The 21,811-nt window shown below is 37.8% G+C and overlaps 1 protein-coding gene across 6 annotated transcripts in view; it reads left to right on the forward strand.

Moving 5' to 3' along the window:
* DAAM (disheveled-associated activator of morphogenesis-like protein) overlaps nucleotides 1-21,811 on the forward strand; it is a 267,323-nt gene that overhangs the window by 223,036 nt on the left and 22,476 nt on the right. The gene's annotated exons all lie outside the window — the stretch shown is intronic.

A 21,811-nucleotide genomic window follows, 5' to 3' on the forward strand; every position in this document is an offset into this window, starting at 1 on the left:
GTTTAACAGACAATCCTTACAATTTTTGATATATTTCGATATATCGCGAGTCATGTTCTTCCAATAAAATTTTGTTCGCAATTTTGCGTAAAGTCTTTCCATTCCGCAATGTCCACCGGAAATGGGATCATTATGGTAAATTTTCATAAGTTTTAATTTTGTATCTTCGTCTGTTACTGTCTCCACTGGATCTGTCAGTATAATCTCTAATGATTTTAAAATTTTATTTCCAACATTTTTGAAATTCGTAATTGTATAATGTTCGAACATAATATCGTTTTTAGGCCATTCAATCTGATTAATTTTGCGTTTGCCGGCTTCTGATTCAAGCCTCGAAAGTAATTTCTCTAAAGTCATTATTTCGTTAACAAGCTCAAAACTAAGTAACTCGAGTTTCTTATGTTTAATATGCGCAAAAATTCTTAAATTTGTTGTTTTATTATTTTTATCGTACGTAATTGCAGATCTTATTCGTGGGACTTTTTTCGAAAAATTAAATGAAAATTTGTCGTAGACATGTAAAGTAAGTTGTTTTTCGTCGTTTTTGTCTGTTTTCCTATGTAAATTTTTGTCGTTTGCCTTTTTTGTCATGGCTCTTGTCTGTACTGCCAAAATTTGTTTATTAGCTTCTTTAATCTCATCGATTGTTATACGCGATAGTGCATCAGCACAAACGTTTGATTTACCTTTTATATATACAATAGTAAAGTTATATTCAGATAGTTCCAGTCTTATTCTTGAAAGTTTTGAAGATGGGTCTTTCATGTTGAATAAGTATACTAGCGGTCTATGATCTGATTTTACAATGAAATGGGTACCATACACATATGGTCGAAATTGCTTGATTGCAAAGTAAATAGCTAAAAGCTCTAATTCTATAATAGGTTTTTTCTGTTCTGCTTTATTAAATGCTTTAGAAGCGAAACAAATTGGTAAATCACTACCTTGCTGTTCTTGACTTAAAATAGCGCCACATCCAGTTGTGGAAGCATCAACTGTAATAATGAATTGTTTAGTAAAATCTGGATATTGAAGTAATTTTGGTGAAAGTAACGCTGCTTTCAAAGATAAAAATGCTCTTTCGCACTCTACATCCCATACAAATTCAACTCTTTTCCTGCTTAATCGGTTCAGAGGCGCTGCCAGAGACGCAAAGTTAGGTATAAACCGTCTGTAATAATTTGCAAACGCGACGAATCGTCGTACCGCGTCTTTGTCAGTCGGTTTTGTATATTTTTTAATTGCGTTTATCTTAGAGTCGTCTGGCAACAAACCTTTGGCTGAGCATTTATGACCTAAAAATGTAACTTCTGGTCGTAAAAAGTTGCATTTATTTGGGTTAAGTTTGAGATTGAAAGATCTACAAGTATTGAAAACTTTTGAAAGATTTTTAATGTGGTGTGCTTCGCTACACCCTATGACGATAATATCGTCGACGTATAAGAATGCGACATTGGGTGGTATACCCGAAAAAGCTATGGTCATCATTCGCGAAAATGAGTTTGGTGCTATATTTAAGCCGAATGGAAGCACTTTCCATCTAAATGCGCCACGATCAGTGCTGAATGACGTAATGTCACGAGAGTCAGGATGCAAGGGGATTTGATGAAATCCTGAAAAAAGATCTAATGTGGAAAAATATTTTGCTCTACCGAGATTGTCTAAAATATCGTCAACTCTAGCTAGTGGAAATTTATCAGCAATGAGTTTTTTGTTTACTGCGCGAAAATCTACGCACATACGATATGCTTTTTGACCATTTGTATCTTTCTTTGGGACTACAATCAAAGGACTATTGTAATTCGAATAACTAGGTTCAATCAAATCGTTGTCTAATAATTTATTTACTTGGCGATTTATTTCTTCGCGTTGAGAATATGGCAATCTATAGTTTTTAACATATACCGGATCGTTGTCTGTCAATCTTAGTTTTTGCTCGTAAAAGTTATTTAAAGTCATTTTGTCCGTGTCGAGAGCGAAAATGTCGGCATAATCTATGCAAAGGTCAATTAGTTTACTATGAGCATGTTGAGGTATTTGATTTTTTAAAATCGAAGTTAGTTTTTTCGTACGTTTGTCTTCTGTTTCTGTCTTGTTAATTGTATAAACATTGTAGTTTGAAAGTTTTTCTGTCTGAATACTTTTTCTTTTGACACACTTTATATCATCCGTTGTATTTATAACTTTGATAATTGGGTTACTGGAATTAACAATGCACCTAGCTGTGAAAACACCTTTTTCGATTTCCTGCGAGTCCACGAAAAGTGGCTCGGGTGAATTTCCTAAATCAAAAAGTCTGAATATTTCGCATCTTGGTGGAATGATACAACTGTCGCTTTCTGTTCCGTGTAGGATTGGTATCGCGACTTTTTCATTACCTACCCAAAAGGAAATACTATTTCTTTCATAATTAATAATGCATTTGTTAATTTTCAGAAAATCTTTACCCAGTATGCCGTCGGATGGAATATTAAAATCTTCATTTACTACGTGTAAAGTATGTTTAATGGAAAAGTTTGAAAAATTTAAATTTGCGGTAATTTTACCTAAAGTAGAAACTGAATTAGAAGTGACTCCGGTAATGTTAATAATGTCGTTCGTATTTAAGGGAATATTTCTGTCTAGACATGATATTTTTATTAAGGAAATGTCGGCTTGAGTGTCTACTAGGAAAGAACAAAATTTTTGTGACTCGTTTAGTTGTAATTCTATAAAATCAGAGTAATTTAAATTTAAACAATAGATGGCTATTGGTGAGGGAAGTTCGCTTACTCGCTTAATTCGTCCTCCCTCAGTGTTCGCTCCTGAGGGGCACTGGCGTTTAAAGCGCGAACGTTTGCGTTTCGACCTCTACCATTGGCTGATCTCGAATTGTTGTTCCTATTGCTACTATTGTTTGGATTAGGGTTGGTATTTGGACGCGCATTATTATTGTGATTATTTTGATATCTATTTCCGTGATAATTCCTGTATCTTTGATTATTATTACCATTATAATTACTGTTGTGTGAAAATGAACTGTTATTATTTCTATAACCAGTATAGCCGCGGTTTGGGTAAAAACTTCGATAACTACCACGTGAATTTCTAAATGTACTGTTACCACGTGATCGAAAAGCTAAAACCTGACGCTCAGTTACTTCGTTGTTTTGTTCTACAATTAATTTTGCTACTACGTCTTTCGGATCAGTAAATGTCGTTGAGGCTAAAATGGTTTTTACTAAATTGGATTTTGCATTTAGACGACACACGTTAACAGTTTGTTCGACTGCCATTTCATGAGCTTTCGTTTGAGTGATCCCTTCAATAATAAGAGACCGCTCAAGTGAGTCAGCTAAATCTTCAACTTTTTTGGCAAAATCTGTATAATTATTACCGCTAACGTGCAACGCTGCAATTCTCCCTGCTACAACTTTCGAGTTGTCTGGTTTGATCCTATTACGTAGAGCTGTTTTAATTTCGTTGACTGAAGCTACTTGTGTTGGTATTGCTTCACGAGCTTTACCCTCTAATTTTGATTTCAAGAACGCTATAAAAGTATTGGTTAAATCTGCAGTAGCGAATTGTTCGAGTAATTCAATTTTGTCTATAAAAGAATCAAGTGCTAGTGGATCACCACTGTAGTTTTCTCTAATAGAATTAGCACATGTGTTAATAAAAATTCTCTTTTCCTCTGGAGTTGCCATGATTTGATCGTTAAGATCTGGAGCTGAATTAGCAGAAGATGAGGCCACGTTTGTACTAATTGGATCGTTAAGATATGGGTTTTCGTTAGAAGAAGGATTAACTAAGTTTGCACTATTTGGGTCGTTAGGATTTTGTTTTAAAGTAGAAGAAGTTAAAATTTCACTATTTGAATCGTTAAGATTTGGAGCTAAATTAGAAGTTGAATTTTTAATGGAAGAATTTTCGAAGCCTGGAAAATCTGTTGATAAAGAAAATCTATTTTCCTGGTTTGTGACTTTTTCGGTCGAAGATGAGGCTAAACTTTCGTAGCTTGAGCCTGATTTGTCTGAATCGGATTCTGAATCTGAAGTTTTTTTCACTTGTCTACCACTTCTAAGGTTGTACATATGAAATTACTAAAGCACTTGCTTGAATGTTGAATTTATATTCGAAGTTAAATCGTTGAGGAAAAAGAGCGAAGAGAAAAAAAAAATTGAGGGAATATTTAACAATTTAGTAGAGGAATTAATTGAAACTGCAGTGAATTTTTATGAAAGATCTATGAAAGTAATTGATATTAAAATGGCTCAAAATTATGTATATGAATAGGTAAAAATCTTAAAATGTACTCACGGACGCACCGCTTTATTCAAAAATATCTCAATTTGGTTTTTCTCGGAACCACCGCGTGTAATAAAAAAAATTTGGTTTTTAACGGAACCACCGCATGCACCGAAAAATTGATTGGTTTTTCCGAAAACCACTTATGTATTGTCAAAAAAAATCCAAAATTTATATTTAATGAGAAGTTAATTTAGTTGGAATACGGAGATATTTAATATGAAATTTTAATTTTTAATATACATACATATATAATTTTAAAGAAAAGTACCCGTAGGCAAAAGAATGTTTAATACATATATGTATACTTATTTTTGTCACTGCGGCTGCTGCGCTGGCCGACCTGAATCGCTGCTGGTGTTGTTGCTGCTGGTGTTGTCTTCGATGTATGTGTCTTCGATGTTGTTGTTTTATGCTTAAAGTTGGTGGTGGAGAATTTTGAGTGCCGTTAATTTCGCCGTTATGCGTGGCGTGGTGCGAGTGCCGTTATGAGAATTTATGGAATTTTATAAAATTTTCGTTAGATTTTATTTATTAAATTGTATTTTAGTTTTGTTGAATTTGATTATTAGAATTGTCCTTGTGGTTTATTGGACTCAATGTAGGGAATTTGTATTGTCGTTTGTAAGTTTAATATGTAAAATTGAATCGTAGCATTGTTTGAATTTGTATTAGAAGAGTATATTTTAGGTTTGTTAAATTTTATTTTAAGGAATTATATCGTAGTTTTGTAGATTTTAGATAGAAAATTATGTAGGAAATTATATCGTACTTTAGTAGAATTTTATTTTAGAAAATTGTGTATTGAGGTTTTATTGAATTTTAGTTTGGAAATTGCACGGTAGTTTATTAAAAATGTATTTGGAAAATTATGTGTTGAAAATTAGTTGAATTTCATTTAGAAAAATATGTCGTAGATTAGTGAAATTTTATTTTAGAAAATTTTAGGTTGAATTTTAATTAGAAAATTGTGTTGTAGTTTATTGAAAATTTATTTAGAAGAAATTTGGTTAAATTTGTTTAGAAAATTAAGCCGTAGGTTAGAATTTTAATTAGCAATTTAAGTATTGAAATTTATTAGAAAATTGAATTTTTAATTTTGCACGTTTATCGCACCACACACACACTTTTGCCTTCTGTCCACTTGAAAAAAATTCTCACTCACCACTTACTAGACGTCCGGCTCGTTCCGATGTTAAAATAAAATGGACGAGGCTCCAGCCTCACGGTCGCCATATAATGTAAAAAGGTTGCGGCTTCGCTAGCCAACCCATACATTTCACCTAGGTTAGGTTACCTGCTTCTTCGCCCCGTTTTACCATGTGGCGTCACCTTGCTGTTCTTATATTTTCCATTATCTTGGAGGGCGCCGCCTCCATATCGACGCCATGTTCACGTTTATATTATTGACGTGGCGGTCTTCTCCGCCAGAAACTCATGGATTTAAAGAAAGGAAAAACTTTTAGATTTTAACAATACTTTATTTAAATGACCAATTCTAAAAGCGTCCAATTCACTGAGTAGCCGAAATTATATTGATGGCGGTGAAACATGAAAATGCCGATGTCACTCTTGGCACTCGTCATTTTCATGTTTCACCCCACATATATCTTATTCTCTCTTACATACTATATTACAATGGATCATGCCATAATGTGTTGTGTTGTATTCATTTTATGTGTAACATTCACAATCAAATATTATTGTGAGCAACAATGTTGAGATGTTGCCAGATGATTATTAAAAAGTTAAATTGGGGGATTTTATCCTTACAGTGCCCTGCGCTTGCCAGGCTAAGAATCCAGCTATTAGGAGTGATTCAGCTGTCAGATCTAGAAGCAGCAAGTGGCTTAAGTCCTAGGAATCTTCTAGTATTTGTCAAAAGGACGGATTTATTTTATACCATAGGTCCTGGTTTTTGATAGGGGTTTTCAGTTTGGTCGTTAACACAAACTTTGGTAACACTACGGACTCATTCAGTTTATGTGAGATCCTCATGGACCGGCCAGTTTAACCTAACCTTCTGTCTGGTTTTATTGCGTCATGCTAGGTATTTTATGTCCTTTGTTTTGACAATTTATGCGAAGTTGATTCCACAAGCCTTTGCAATGGATACAAGTTTACAGAAATATCCGTTGAAGCTTTTTGCTTTCAGTGTAATAGTTTACTAATGCCAATGCTATGTTAGGAAAAAATAAATCATATTTTTTACCTCTTTAACTTAAAAACATAAAACTTTTGTTACTTAAAACCAAACACAATTTTGGGCCGCAAAAAATTTGCAAGTGAGTTGCGGTGGCGCAAATTTTTGGCAAAAGAAAATAATAAAAAATTATTTAATTAAAATATGTACGCTAATTGGCCGATGGCAACGTTTACTGATGACGACAGTGGCACGAGCCCAGCTGGTAGCCAAACCATAGACCAGCAGCCGGTGCGAATTAGTTCAGAAATAACTCAATTGTGGGTAGAGTGGGTAAAGAGCGCGAGAGAGCGGCAGCGATAAGCTTTGTAAATGTTGCAATATTTTTTGTTTTCAGTTAATTTAACTACATTTTTTAAAGCTGCTTAACGCCACTGCTTTTGTGAACTAAACAAAAGAGATACCTTAAAGCAAGATTAGCCAGCTGTAAGCGCTGAAGTAATGGGCTCGCAAGTGGCGGCAGTTATGCTTAAGTGGTTAGTATTTTTATCATCTTTTTTTTGCTGAGTAGTTTTTATGGAATTGGTATTAATTTTGTTGATTGGTATTAATATAGACTTGTGAAAAAAATAATAAAATTAAGACTGGTGCATTAAAATTTTATTAATAGTTACCACAAAAGATAAACCAGAGTTTTTTAAGTTTTTTTTTTTCAAAACTGGAGATGTTTTGTCAGAAAAATATATTATAACGAATTTGGGAAATTCCTGCTTATTTTGCACTTTCTGTTAATGTTCGAATCGCTGAACTGTCGAATAAATACTTAACTTCAATATTCAGTATTGCAAAATGGTCTTTATTTAGACAACTTTGGTGGTAGTACTTCACAATTATACTTCACTAATAGCGTGGTGAGATCAAACTGATTACTGATTGCTCAGCGAACATGTCTTCTGGAACAATTGTATCTCATTTGGTTATTTAGCTATATCCGTGTGTATGTGTGAGTAACAACTTCTGCTGTTAGCTAATGATAATGTGATGTGCTTTTGCTGCTGGTTATGTGTATGTGTGGCTGCTTGATTTAATGTTTACATAAACATAAGTGTGACTGTTTGCTTTAATGATTACATGTACATACGTGCGACTGCTTGCTTTATTGTTATTGTGCATTTATTTAGTAGCAGCTTAGTGATGTTTAAAAGTGCTAATATTCGCCAAAATATACATATTTTTGAATTTTAAATCATTCGTCAACTCTGGATGAAGAGATTTATCTGCGAAGCGATGAAGGCCGAACTTCTCTTCCAATTCGCTTCATGCTCTCTTTGATTTTCCATAAAAATCGGCGTGACGGGTTATACATGTTTTTTACCACCTTTGAACGGCATCTGCAAGGCAGACGAACTTTCAATGCGCAGCTTTCCATGACAGAAAGACGCTCGGACCCCGCTTAGTAAAATTTGTTTCTTATTGGGAAAACTTGAACCCAGGACTTTCTCTGAGCTAGGCTTCCATCACACCACGGCGGCCGTAGAGCTGCAGATTAAAAAAACATGGCAAAACTGGCAGACGTTTTTATACTCAGTTGAGCAGAGCTCACAGATGAAGCTTGGTAGGTGGGTTGACCTTATGACGCAAAATAGAAAATTAGTAAAATTTTGGACAATGGGCGGGGCACCGCTTACTTTTAAAAGAAGGTAATTTAAAAGTTTTGCAAGCTGTAATTTGGCAGTCATTAAAGATATCATGATGAAATTTGGCAGGAACGTTACTACTATTACTATATATATGCTAAACAAAAATTAGAAAAATCGGATGAAGAACATGCTCACTTTTAAAAAAAAATTTTTTTTTTAATCAAATTTTAACAAAAACTTTAATATCTTCACTGTATATAAGTAAATTATGTCAACATCCTACTCCAGTAACGATATGCTGCAACAAAATACAAAGATAAAAGAATATTTCAAAATGGGCGTGGCTCCGCCTTTTTCATTTAGTTTGTCTAGAATACTTTTAATGCCATAAGTCGAACAAAAATTTACCAATAGGGGCATAGATTCTATGACGGTAACTGTTTTCTGTGAAAATGGGCGAAATCGGTTAAAGCCACGCCCAGTTTTTATACACAGTCGACCGTCTGTCCTTCCTCTCGGCCGTTAACACGATAACTTGAACAACAACCGATATATCTTTACTAAACTTAGTCCACGTACTTACCTGAACTCACCTTATGTTGGTACAAGAAATGGCCGAAATCGGACTATAACCACGCCCACTTTTTCGAAATCGAAAATTACGAAAAATGCAAAAATGCCATAATTCTATACCAAATAAGAAAAAAGAGATGAAACATGGTAATTGGATTGGTTTATTGACGCAAAATAGAACTTTAGAGAAACTTTGTAAAATGGGTGTGACACCTACCGTATTAAGAAGAAGAAAATGAAAAAGTTCTGCAGGGCGAAATCAAACCTCCTTGGAATCTTGGCAGGAATACTGTTCGTGGTATTACATATATAAATAAATTAGCGGTACCCGACAGATGATGTTCTGGGTCACCCTGGTCCACATTTTGGTCGATATCTCGAAAACGCCTTCACATATACAACTAAGGGCCACTTTTTAAAACCCTCATTAATACCTTTAATTTGATACACATATCGTACAAACACATTCTAGAGTCACCCCTGGGCCGCCTTTATGGCGATATCTCGAAAAGGCGACCACCTATAGACCTAAGGCCCACTCCCTTTTAAAATACTCTTTAATACCTTCCATTTGATACCAATCTCATACAAACTCATACCAGGGTTACCCTAGGTTCATTTTCCTACATGGTGATTTTCCCTTATTTTGTCTCCAAAGCTCTCAGCTGAGTATGTAATGTTCGGTTACACCCGAACTTAGCCTGCCTTACTTGTTTTGTCCTAACTTTAGTTTAACTGCATAAATTTTAAGAAGTTTTTACCTCATACCCCGCGCTCCCCCTCCCCTCTCTCTCTTCCTTTTTCGTAACCCTTTTATTCTCTCCTCACTCAGGATCCCTTTCTTCATCTCCATCTATTCCCTCATTTCTATTCGCTCGATCTATCTTTATCTCTCCATCTTCGTCTCACTCTTTCTCAGTCTCTTTCTCCTTATTTTCTCTTATCTCTAGTTCTTCTTATTTTTCTCCATCCCTTATTCGAAATCCCCGTTCCAGTCCGAGCACAAGTCCCAGTCCCATTTCTAGTCCGAGTCCCAGTGCCAGTCTCAGTCCCAGGCCCATTCCCAGACCCAGTCTCCTTCCTAATCACAGTCTTAGTCCCAGTCCCAGACTCAGTCAGAGTCCCAATCCCAATCCTAAACTCAGTCCCAATCTCAGTCGGTCCCTGGTCTACTTCACGGAAAAAAATTCTAACAACTTCTCACGTTGGGATGGGTTTCCGGGCATCAAAGACAAGAAGATAATTAATAGGCAGATTTCCTAGATAAGTTCCTATTGAAACATGTTTCCATATATGTCACTCCTTATACCTCAGAGACGAGTTTGGACCTTAATGAAGTTAGAGACTCTCATTAAAAAAAAAAAACACCTTAAAATTCCTTATATGTAAATAGCGAACGCATCCAAATATTTTTATTTACTTTACTAATTCAAATCTTATGACAGATATTTTCAATCATGTTGTAATTACGTACTTTACTGTCATGCTGTTACTAAAAGCTCTTGTAATGTATTTTCTTGCACTTAATTGACTTTTCAACACCGGAGTGCTCATAAATGGGTATGCCAAGCAACTTTCGATTTCAAAAACTTGGCGCGAATAAAGCACAAATTAAAATAAGAGCCAACACCTACATAACCTTATTAAGCAGGAAAATTAATTAACTTAGTGTATTAAAAATGGGAATAACGATAATGGGCGTAAACGAGAAAATTAAGATGTACGAGGGGATTGCAATAGACGTCAGTCCGTTAGTATGCTGCCTATAAAATAGTTTTATCATTCCTTTGTCAGTTGTCAATTTGCATAGTTTTAAAATTACTAATGCCCACAGAAAAAGGTGCTAATACTGTGAGGCATGTGATAATTCCTCGCTTACTCACTATGGGTTCTATCAACCTGATCTTTATGCCTTACCGTTACTGCGCCTTTTATAGTCAGGCTGCGGTTGAGTTTCCACGCCTAGAAGCCTCTACGTTGCTTCCGAATATTCAGTCGTATTTTTATGAAATATTATTTACCTCATAGTTGTTGTCGCCACTGCTATCCATTTCCTTCTTGCACACACATTTTCGTGCACCTATCGTTATCTATATGATCTCGTTAGTTGAGGGGCTTTGAGTTGTTAAGTGGTGTGAAATAATCCATAAAATTTGTCGCATTGCACTCCATCTTAGGTCCGGTTTTCAGTAGTTTGTTAAGCTAAGCTTAAACTAAGTTTGCTTAGACTCTAGTCAAATTTAAACTCTAGTTAAACTGCTCAGCAGTTTTACAGTCTCAGTTTAAGGCCTCCTTTGGGGTAGGCTTTTTGTACGGCAACATTGGTTTTTTATTATCTAGATAATTCGCAGATACGACAACAGCTGGAATTTGTTTACTCAACAAACATTTAAGAGGTGTTTCTCCAGCGAAATATATATCTAGTTCCGGAGGTGATATCCAACATCAATATCTAGTTATTCTTAAACCAGATACTTCTCAAGTTGAAATCCAACTTCATTGATTGGAGCACTGTCCAACCTTTGAGAAATCTTGTAAAATTTCTAGTTCTCGAGTTGATCTCCAACCTCATTAGCATTTCTAAGTTATTAGCCAACCTTCGAGAGATTTTAAGAAATGTACAGTTCTCAAATGAATAATCAAGACGTTTTTCCAGTTGATTTCCTACATTGGATATCGAGCCGAGGTGAAGTTTAAAAAAATCTAAAAGGTGGTACCACGAAAGCCAACAGCTATTTATTGTGAGAGATAAACTCCTGATTGATAGCAGTAATTTATTTATTTATTTATTTATTTATTTATTTATTTATTTATTTATTGGAATCTTACATTTGAGTCAAATTAGAGAACCACACTTGAATACAAGTTAGGAACATTTTTTTCAACTTAAGGAAGAGCATTCTTTGCTCTATGAAATATTCAATTTTCAAGATCAGCCGCTGTTGCGAATCAGATTTTGAGATTTTAGAAATATACTATAATATTCGAGATCGGTCGCTTAAATTTCAGCTAAAGTAGACTGAAAAACGGCAGAATAAGTTTATGCGTAGTTTAACTGAGAAACTGAGTTGTTTGTACTTGTACTGAAAAACCGGGCCTTAGTCTGTTGGGTAGTCCCGATTAGACACATTGCCCAATCTGGATGCTGATAGCCACTCAATGGTTGACAGGCGAATCATTTCTTCTCTCATACATAATGAATTTTTCTAATCTTGCCTTTAAGTTGTGTTCCTTGCTAGGAATATAAACTCCTTCATATAACAAATATTTGACTCTCTCATAACATATGGAACCATTGACGCCTGATTGTGAGAAACTTGTCTTTTTGAGGGATATTTCACGATAAAATTGGACATTTTTTTGTCTTCCATATAAAAACGAGATTTTCATGCGATTTTTTTATCTAAGATTTAGGGATTTTTGTTTAATTTCTGTGGGTAATTTTACAAAGTTTATCTGGCTTCACTCTCGGGAGCTCATGTTTGGTCTAAAACAGTTAACACCTAAAAGTCCTCTATGATGTTGGCCATCTTAGATAAATATAACCAGATATTAACCTTAAACTGATTGAAAGTAACTACTAAATCTGAGCGATTTTTTTTTTTTTTTGCGGGGAGGCTGAAAAATGCCGAATGCAGCAACCGTGTGTCCGTCCGTAGACTAAACAACAGCCACGTTCTGGAACCGTCGCCCACCCCGGCACCACTTTCGCATTACTTCAGGGTGGCGTTCCATATTTCTCATTTTTTAAGAGCCTACTGTTGTCCCTGCGTCCAGGTTCCCGCTATTTACTCTGAGTGTCCATTTAATCGCCACTGCTTCGCATGCGCATTTCTCTGCGCTCCCTCTCAGCATCCATCAGGCGTGTCATTACTATAAATGCCATTTTGCTCACTGCAGTCCAGCACTCTTTCCTGTTGCACATATGTGATACTAAATTTCTCGTGGTAGGTTCCTCCCCAAAGACTCCATGCAAGGTGAGTTTTTCTTCGTGGAAACGGGGGCAGTAGAACATGACGTGTTCTGCGTTTTCTAACTCTGTGGTACACATTGGGCAATGAGGATCTTCCTCTATCCTACGCTTCCATAAATACTCTTTGAAACCGCCATGTCCACTCATTATGTGCGTGAGATGGTAGTTCAGTTCGCCGTGCTTCCGCTCATTCCATTGAGCTACGTTCCAAACTAGTGTGAAAGTCCAACGCCCTTTACTCGAGGCCTCCCACCGTTCTTGCCACTTAGCTATTGTTTGTGTCCTTGCTCTTCTCTTGTCTTCTTCAGATGGTCGCTCGATATTAGTGTTATACAGATCGGCCATTTCGCTTGCCAGTAAGTCCACTGGGATTTTCCGGGTTAGAACCAGGATCGCGTCGTCGGACACCGTCAGATAAGCACTTGCTATTCTTAAAGAAGCAAGTCAGTACGCTGCTAATATATATTTTTGATGGGTCTGTTTAGATCCATACCACACTGGTGCTGCGTATAGTATTATTGAACTGGTTACTATGGACAATAGCTAACGTGTAGCTTCGCTCGGAGCACCAATTTTAGGCATTATTCGCATAAGTGATCCATTAACTTTGGTAATTTTCTCCCCCACCGCTCTGAAGTGCTCTTTGAAAGTGACTTAATAGAGTCAACGTGCACTCCTAAGTATTTTAAGGAATCCTTTGAGGTGATTTGATGATCCCCGACAGTTAAGACTAACTCGTTCGCCGACCGTTTGGAGCTTACTAATACCACTTCCGTCTTTTGGCTAGCCAACTCCAGTCCTGTATTGGTCAGCCATTCCTTTATTCTTTCTACGACATCATTACATAATGCTTGAAGCAGGTCCAGTTTCTTGGCCACTACTACCACTGCAATATCATCAGCATATCCCACAATTTGCGTGTTTTCTGGTAGATCAATCTTTAGCACCCCGTCATACATTACATTCCAAAGCGTTGGACCGAGAACAGATCCCTGTGGGACGCCTCCTGTGATTTTGTACTCTTTTGCTCTTTGATCCGTGTCAAAAAGAAGTACTCTGTCTTTAAGATAGCTACCTATAATTCTGCGTAAGTAAGCTGGAGTGCCGAAGCTTTGCAGCGCTGCCATTATCTGCATCCAGTTCGCAGTGTTAAACGCATTCTTGATGTCCAACATAATCAGTGCACAGAACTTCCTTTTATTTTGGCCTCCAGAGATAGCTTCTCTAGCTATATTGATGACTGTTTGTATTGCATCTACGGTGGATCTTGATTTGCGAAATCCATATTGACTATTCGATAAGCCACCTGGTCTTTCTAAAGTCAGCTGTAGGCGCTCACTAATTATGCGCTAGAAAAACTTCCCTAGGGAATCCAGCATACAAAGTGGCCTATATGAGGATGGTTGGTCCGGCTGTTTACCACGTTTCAGCAATAGGACAAGTCTTTGTCATTTCCACGGGCGAGGGAACACGCCTTCTTGCATACAGGCATTAAAAAGATCAGTAAATAATGTAGCCCTAGTTGTAATCGCGGCTTTAAGGGCTATGCTTGGTACTTCATCGGGTTGTTGTTGTTGTCGGGTCCTGGGGATTTGTTATCAGCAACTCTTTTTGCAGCGTCCAGCACCTCTTGCTCTGTAATTTTCGGAATTTCCGTACTTCTGAGATCCTCGCTTGGATAAGTCCAGAGATCTTGCGCCGGGAAAAGTGTTTCAACAATAATATTCATCAGTATCGGGCACGTAGGTTGCTGTGATATCTGTCCTTTAACTTTGGCCATCACAGTTCTGTAGGCTGATCCCCAAGGATCTAGATCGACACTATCCAGCAGTTCCCTAAAGCATAACTTCTCTGAAGTGCTCTTTGAAAGTGACTTAGAGTCAACGTGCACTCCTAAGTATTTTAAGGAATCCTTTGAGGTGATTTGATGATCCCCGACAGTTAAGACTAACTCGTTCGCCGACCGTTTGGAGCTTACTAATACCACTTCCGTCTTTTGGCTAGCCAACTCCAGTCCTGTATTGGTCACCCATTCCTTTATTCTTGCTACGGCATCATTACATAATGCTTGAAGCAGGTCCAGTTTCTTGGCCACTACTACCACTGCAATATCATCAGCATATCCCACAATTTGCATGTTTTCTGGTAGATCAATCTTTAGCACCCCGTCATACATTACATTCCAAAGCGTTGGACCGAGAACAGATCCCTGTGGGACGCCTCCTGTGATTTTGTACTCTTTTGCTCCTTGATCCGTGTCAAAAAGAAGTACTCTGTCTTTAAGATAGCTACCTATAATTCTGCGTAAGTAAGCTGGAGTGCCGAAGCTTTGCAGCGCTGCCATTATCTGCATCCAGTTCGCAGTGTTAAACGCATTCTTGATGTCCAACATAATCAGTGCACAGAACTTCCTTTTATTTTGGCCTCCAGAGATAGCTTCTCTAGCTATATTGACGACTGTTTGTATTGCATCTACGGTGGATCTTGATTTGCGAAATCCATATTGACTATTCGATAAGCCACCTGGTCTTTCTAAAGTCAGCTGTAGGCGCTCACTAATTATGCGCTAGAAAAACTTCCCTAGGGAATCCAGCTTACAATGTGGCCTATATGAGGATGGTTGGTCCGGCTGTTTACCACGTTTCAGCAATAGGACAAGTCTTTGTCATTTCCACGGGCGAGGGAACACGCCTTCTTGCATACAGGCATTAAAAAGATCAGTAAATAATGTAGCCCTAGTTGTAATCGCGGCTTTAAGGGCTATGCTTGGTACTTCGTCGGGTTGTTGTTGTTGTCGGGTCCTGGGGATTTGTTATCAGCAACTCTTTTTGCAGCGTCCAGCACCTCTTGCTCTGTAATTTTCGGAATTTCCGTACTTCTGAGATCTTCGCTTGGATAAGTCCAGAGATCTTGCGCCGGGAAAAGTGTTTCAACAATAATATTCATCAGTATCGGGCACGTAGGTTGCTGTGATATCTGTCCTTTAACTTTGGCCATCACAGTTCTGTAGGCTGATCCCCAAGGATCTAGGTCGACACTATCCAGCAGTTCCCTAAAGCATAACTTCTTGCTCTTTTTTATGGCATTTTAAGTGCCCTTTCTTTGTCCGTCATAGGTGCTGTGTAGCTCTGCATATCGTGGTGATGAGCGTGCCCTCTGCGCTATTCTTCGTGCTTTGTGGCATTTTCTACGCTCTTCCGCAATTTCGTCATTCCACCAATATACCGGAGTGCGCTGTGCTTTTCCGCGACTTCTGGGCATGGCAGCATCACATGCCATACATAGCAACTAAGTGATTTGAACCGACTGGTCTTCCGCATGCGATTCTCGTACTATGGCGTCCTTCCAGATAATGTCAAATATTTGTGGGTCGAAAAGGTGCTGTTTCCATTTCCTACTTTGTCGATGTCTTGCTGCTACCGTTCGTGGAGTTTCGAGCAGCTCTACGCTAATAGCTTTATGGTCGCTGTGTGTGTAAACGTTGCTTATGGACCATTTTGCTCGTCTTGCTATTTCGCTGCTAGCGAAGGTGAGATCTATAATGGATCGTCTGGTACCTGTATCGACGGTATATATCCCTGGTTCATTTAGGAGTTCTAGCCTCAAAGAAGTAAGGCTTTCTTGGAGAACTCTCCCTCTTTCGTTGGTTCGTCTACTTCCCCACACAGATGACCATGCATTGAAGTCTCCACACACTGAAAGCGGGTGTTTACCTCGTGCTTCAATGGTGATCCCGTATATCTTCGAACTCGGCGATGGTCATGCTCGGAGGGGCATAGCAACTGAAGACGTATATACCGTTGATTTTTGCCCACGTGAATCCTGCTACCGTTGGCGTCATAATTTCCTGTGGGAGAAATTTACCTGGTGCCCAAATTGAGGCTTTCCCTGCTGAATCTGAGAGCCAACCCTACTCCTGGCGATTTTTGTATTGTTCAGAGAGTACCACTATGTCATATCCTCCTTCATAGACTGTTTGGGATAATAGCTCTTGGGCTGCCTCGCAATGGTTTAAATTGAGCTGCAATACCCTCATGAGACAGTCATTTTGCTGCCCTCTCGTTGTGGGCATTTAAAACTGCCTGCTGAATGTTGTCCCCCACATAGCACGCATTTCGGTGCATTTTCGCAACTTGCAGCCTTCTGAGCGCTGCGAGTCCCTTCGTACTCATCTCTCTTCAATTTGGTAGTTGCTTCACCGCAGCTCTGTAATAAGAGTTTTCAGTGGCCAACCCTGTGCCGTGAAGAGCTCTCACTTCCTTTGCCAATGCATACACGTTAATTTGTTGGTGTAATTTAAGCCAGACACGCATAGTTTAACAACACGACGGAGAGTTGTAACTAGGAATGATGGGAAGCTGAACGGTAGATGACTATGTAGACGGTTCGAAGTAAAAGTAAAAACAGTAAAGACTGTCTATGAAGGCAAAGCTGCTAGTAGAATCGGCTAACGGTGTCTGATGGTAAAAATGATCTGAGAAATAAGTGAGCCTTGAAGGTGTGACTGAAGCTAAAACAGACCGTTGAAACGAGTTAACGGTGAACCGGTGAGCATTTGGTAAGTTTTCATAGCGACCAGTGAAGCTAGGTAACTGTTAGGTGGTTAGTGCTTAAAGGTGGGCCGGTGAATGGTGGACCGATAGTACGGCGGGTTATCGGTACCAAAGTTGGCCGTAGATGTAAAACGGCGAAATTTGTGAACCTGTGGCCGGCGGAAGGTTGATGATTAACCGTAGATGGTGGAGTATCAGACTTGACAAGGCAAAATGAAATGGTTGATTGGTGCCAAATTGGTGCCGCGGGAATATGATATGTTACTAGTATCACAAAAAGCAAAGAACGATCTTAAAAAGTAAATGCTAAATTAATTTATTAATCTGGCCCACATGTAAGGCAGAATCAAACGCGACAGTGTGTTGGAGACGAGTGTTGCTTTTTTAGGATTCTTTTCCCTTATCCTACAAAAAACCCCACCATATATTGAAACCGTCACAGCGTTTGTTCTCGTCTCCAACACACTGGTGCCTCCGCTTCGCTTCGCACAATATTTGTGATACAGACCTCTGTTATCAAAACCTGTCCTTTAACCCTTTGCTAAGTTTAAATCGGTATTCTTAAATATTAGTCATGATAAAACGTTTGAGAAGTTAACGTACTCAAGATTGGCAATCGCCGAACAAAATGCATAGCGTTCACTTGAATTGTGCTTGTATCTTGCATTTTCTTGCTGATTGCGTGTAGTGGTAACAACTTAAGTTATAAATACTCCCGCTGAAACCACTAGGGGTGTAAATACTTCTTATGGTTCTCAAACAGGAGCCTAATCTCATTGTATACGAGAAAAGGTAATAACCTTCAAGTTCTGGAGACCTATGTTCTAAAGCAGCTTTGCGAGTCCCAAGTGCTTTAAGCCACATAGGCCATTTTGTCCTCCTAACCCGCTCTGTATTAAACTGACTTTCACTTGGGAATGTCAAACTACATATATTTAAGTTTTCTGTAATGGATTTGGGTCCAGTATGTGACTATTTTGCTCTCAGACAATAACGGTTATATCAATTGGAAGAGTTTTTTTACATATTTCATTAGAGACAATGTGTGGACAGCTGACACGTCCATAACGTGCCTTGTAAATCACCTGTTTTTTTTCATTACGTAACATAAAACTACATATCAATCCACTTAAATTTCAACAAGTGGAGGACAATTTATATGCCATTCAAATGTCTACATATGCATGTAATGTATGTCATATCTTTCTACTCTGTAATAATTTTTATCGTTTGCTTATACTTGAACTTTAATTTGCATACTCATATATCAAGTATAGCCATTACAATCGCGCATTACTTACATACATTTATGTATGCATTCATATTAATGCACAATTCCAACAATTTATCAACTTTTCTATTTTATTACCACCAGCAACACCTTCAATGTGAAATAAAACACTCAAACAAATACTATAAGAGCGCGCAAACTAGCAGTAACTTTTTTAGCCAAGACCCGGGAGCCAGCAACTAGTTTTGGTGGCCAATAGTATCGAAACCAGAGATCGCAAATGACAGTTCTCGAAACCGATATTTTCAATTAAAACATTTATTTAATGAACGCTCTTTAAAAAGCTGTGAAATTCCAGCACTGCTGGTTTCGGTTTCTCCCGGAGTAAGACCGTTTAGCAAACAAAGTAAAGGGATTGGTCAGTGAACCAAGAACAACCGATCAATGGAAAAATTTTAAACACGTTCTCTCAAGACGTACAGATCGTAACGAATTTTAAGAATTCCTGATTATCCTGCGCCTTCTGTAGTTCGAATCGCTGATCTTTCGAATAAATAACTCAAATACTCAGTATAGCAAAATGTTCTTTATTCACAACACTATTGTGGTAGTAGTAGTTTACAATTACAACACTCGCGTACTTCATTAATAGCCTATTAAAATCAAATTGATTCATGATTCCTCAGCTTGTGCTGCTTTTATACTCTCTGTTGCCTCGTTCGCCTATTTATCTTAGGGTCTAGAGATTTCACAAACAACCTTCTCGAACAATCTCTTATGTATTTTTCATTGCTGTACTTATATTCACTTTTTTCTTCTTATTTTGTTGTGCTGATCTTCCGACAGGGTGGACAAATGATGTATATTGTGCTTTTCAAAATACGGCTTAAGGCACGACGATATTCGACTTTACGTCGTTTGCCTCTCACAATAAACGCAAGAAAACTTCAATTTTTTTTGTGTTCATCGATGAAAAATCGATAAATGTAAAGCGCGATAACCTCCGAAGAGATTTGAGGCACGATTTCTTATCCAGTTTGGGACGTTGTCCTTTTTTAATTTTCTCTACAAATTGGAGAGAAGGGACCTACTTGTTTTACTCCTACGTGTTGACTCCGAATAGCATATGCAAGGCAGATGAGTTTTCACTGAGAAGATTTTAATGGGAGAAATACACTTAGAGTACCTGATAAACACTGCCGAGTTCGTGAACAAACCCATGACAAATCTAGCTTTTTTTCAATAATAAACATATAACTTTTCGATAAAAAACCGATAACAAGTCGACAATTCACCGATAACTCTTCCATGTTATAACTTTTCGTGTTCATGAATTACTTTTTCCGAACTCAGCCAAATGATTCCAAAAGAGTCCCAATTGATAGAATGGAACACAATAGCAATTAGTCCCGAAACGTTTCCAAAGACATTTCCAAAATCGCCTCGAAATAGTACCTGAAAAAAATTTTAAGAATCCAAAATAGTCCCCAAATGGTCTCAAAATTACGAGAAAAAACTCTCAAAATGATCTCCAAATTATACCCGAACAACACAAAAATGAGCGAAAGTAGGTCCTAGAAATAGTCCACGCATTACCCAAAAAATATACAACCGCGACGTAGTATAGTGTTTCTGGTTTAAATTTTGTGTAATAACAATTATTTGCAGACCCTTAAAATAACCATAATGAACCGAATTGCTTCTTCGGTTAACCATTAAATGCAATCTGTGATTAACGCTAATCAGCTAATTGGTTGTCATTCTGATTTTAAGTACGACGGACACCGCTTATTGGCTGACTGGGCTCCCGGACACTCTCCACAAATAAAAAAAATATATTTATTTATGATTTACCACAATACTATAAATAAGTTTATTCTTCTATTCACTTATTATGACTTGCTTAGCTATATAAATCCATTTAATTTGTTCTATTATTCTTACTATATTTATGTACAATTGTTTAGATGCATTTGTTGCATTTTTTCTTAAATTCCCATATGCTTTGACACATTGACATTCAACTCGCTGATAAAAAACGAAGAATAAAAACTGGTCACAGAGATTTTCCATACCAAGTTTTGCTGCGAGCCACACCAAACTCGCGTGGAGTTGAAGGTAAAGCCATATAAATAATAATATAAATATAGTTAAAAAACTCAAAAAAACGGCAAATATGGTGACGTTTTAGTATCTACAATCCACTTTGATATTTGATGTTGGTAGCACCGTAGCACAAAGGTTCCTGTCTCCGCTATTAAGCACAACTCGTTTTGTAGCGAGTTATTTAAACACTTCAATAATTGCCGCTAGATGGGTATAACTTTCCTTTGCACGCCTAGCCTAGAGAATTACAAACAGGCGTACATACAAGTGAAGCTAATATAATAGAGGTACAACCAAAAAAAATATATAAAATCCGTAAGAAATTTAGGGTAGAAAGAGGACTTGGCCAAAAGTACCCATAGGCGAATAAAAGAGACTTGTGTGACTCTGGCTGTAGGGGCACGAAGAGAATATGTCCGATACTACCCGTATGGATACAAAAAGGGTCTGTCGAACACTGTCGTGTGTCGAACGTTACAGAAAAAATCTGTCCTACGTAAAAAGAGGGTGTGTCGAACAGTACCCGAAGGGGTACAAAAAGGAAGTGTCGAACATTACAAAAAGGATCTGTCCGACAATACCCGTCGGGCTATAAAAAGGACCAGTCCGACACTTCCCGTTCAGGCATGAACAGGTACAATTGGTCCCTCCGTAGGGCATGCTCAAACAAAAGGGACCACTCCAACCCATATAGAAAGATCAGAACTGGCTATAGTCGCATACTCCTTTGTGACTCAGCCCGGATTCATCCTAGACTAGTCGTATTTTTTGCAGGGAAGCGTGCTTAAACAGCAAATTCTTAAAGCACTTTTTGGTGAATTCGATTGTTGAACAATTAGAAAAGAAGTTGTTGTTAGATAGCGAGCAATAATGAAGCCCTACCAGCAATTTCAGTGTAACCAACAAAAAAATTTTTCAGGAGAAGGTGTTTAAAGTGCCACTTAACAGTTCCAAGGGGCATAGTTCCAAAAAAAATAGAGGCAAAATAGGATAAGCCTTTGAAATGTAAGCACACAAGTGTTTTAGCAGGATTGGGAATATATTCCATATCGACAAACTAGTTGGCAAAGTTGGAAGAGTGAGGAGACGTGTGCCTTTCTGAAGACGTTTCCCTTTCTGCAGTCAAAAAGATACTAAATGGAAGAAAATGAGAAAATAGGAAAACGGAAGAGGAGGTCAGAAAAGGACGGGGAGAAAATAAAGTGAATAGCAAAGAAAGGGGAAGCAAAGCGTGGGATATAAGAAGAAGACATTTAATAGAAGCGGCAAGAGTAACGTTAAGAGTAAAACTACTAAGAATAGGAA

This window comes from Eurosta solidaginis, chromosome 4 (genome assembly GCF_040869045.1).
Source record: "Eurosta solidaginis isolate ZX-2024a chromosome 4, ASM4086904v1, whole genome shotgun sequence".
NCBI classification, from domain to species: Eukaryota; Metazoa; Arthropoda; class Insecta; order Diptera; family Tephritidae; genus Eurosta; species Eurosta solidaginis.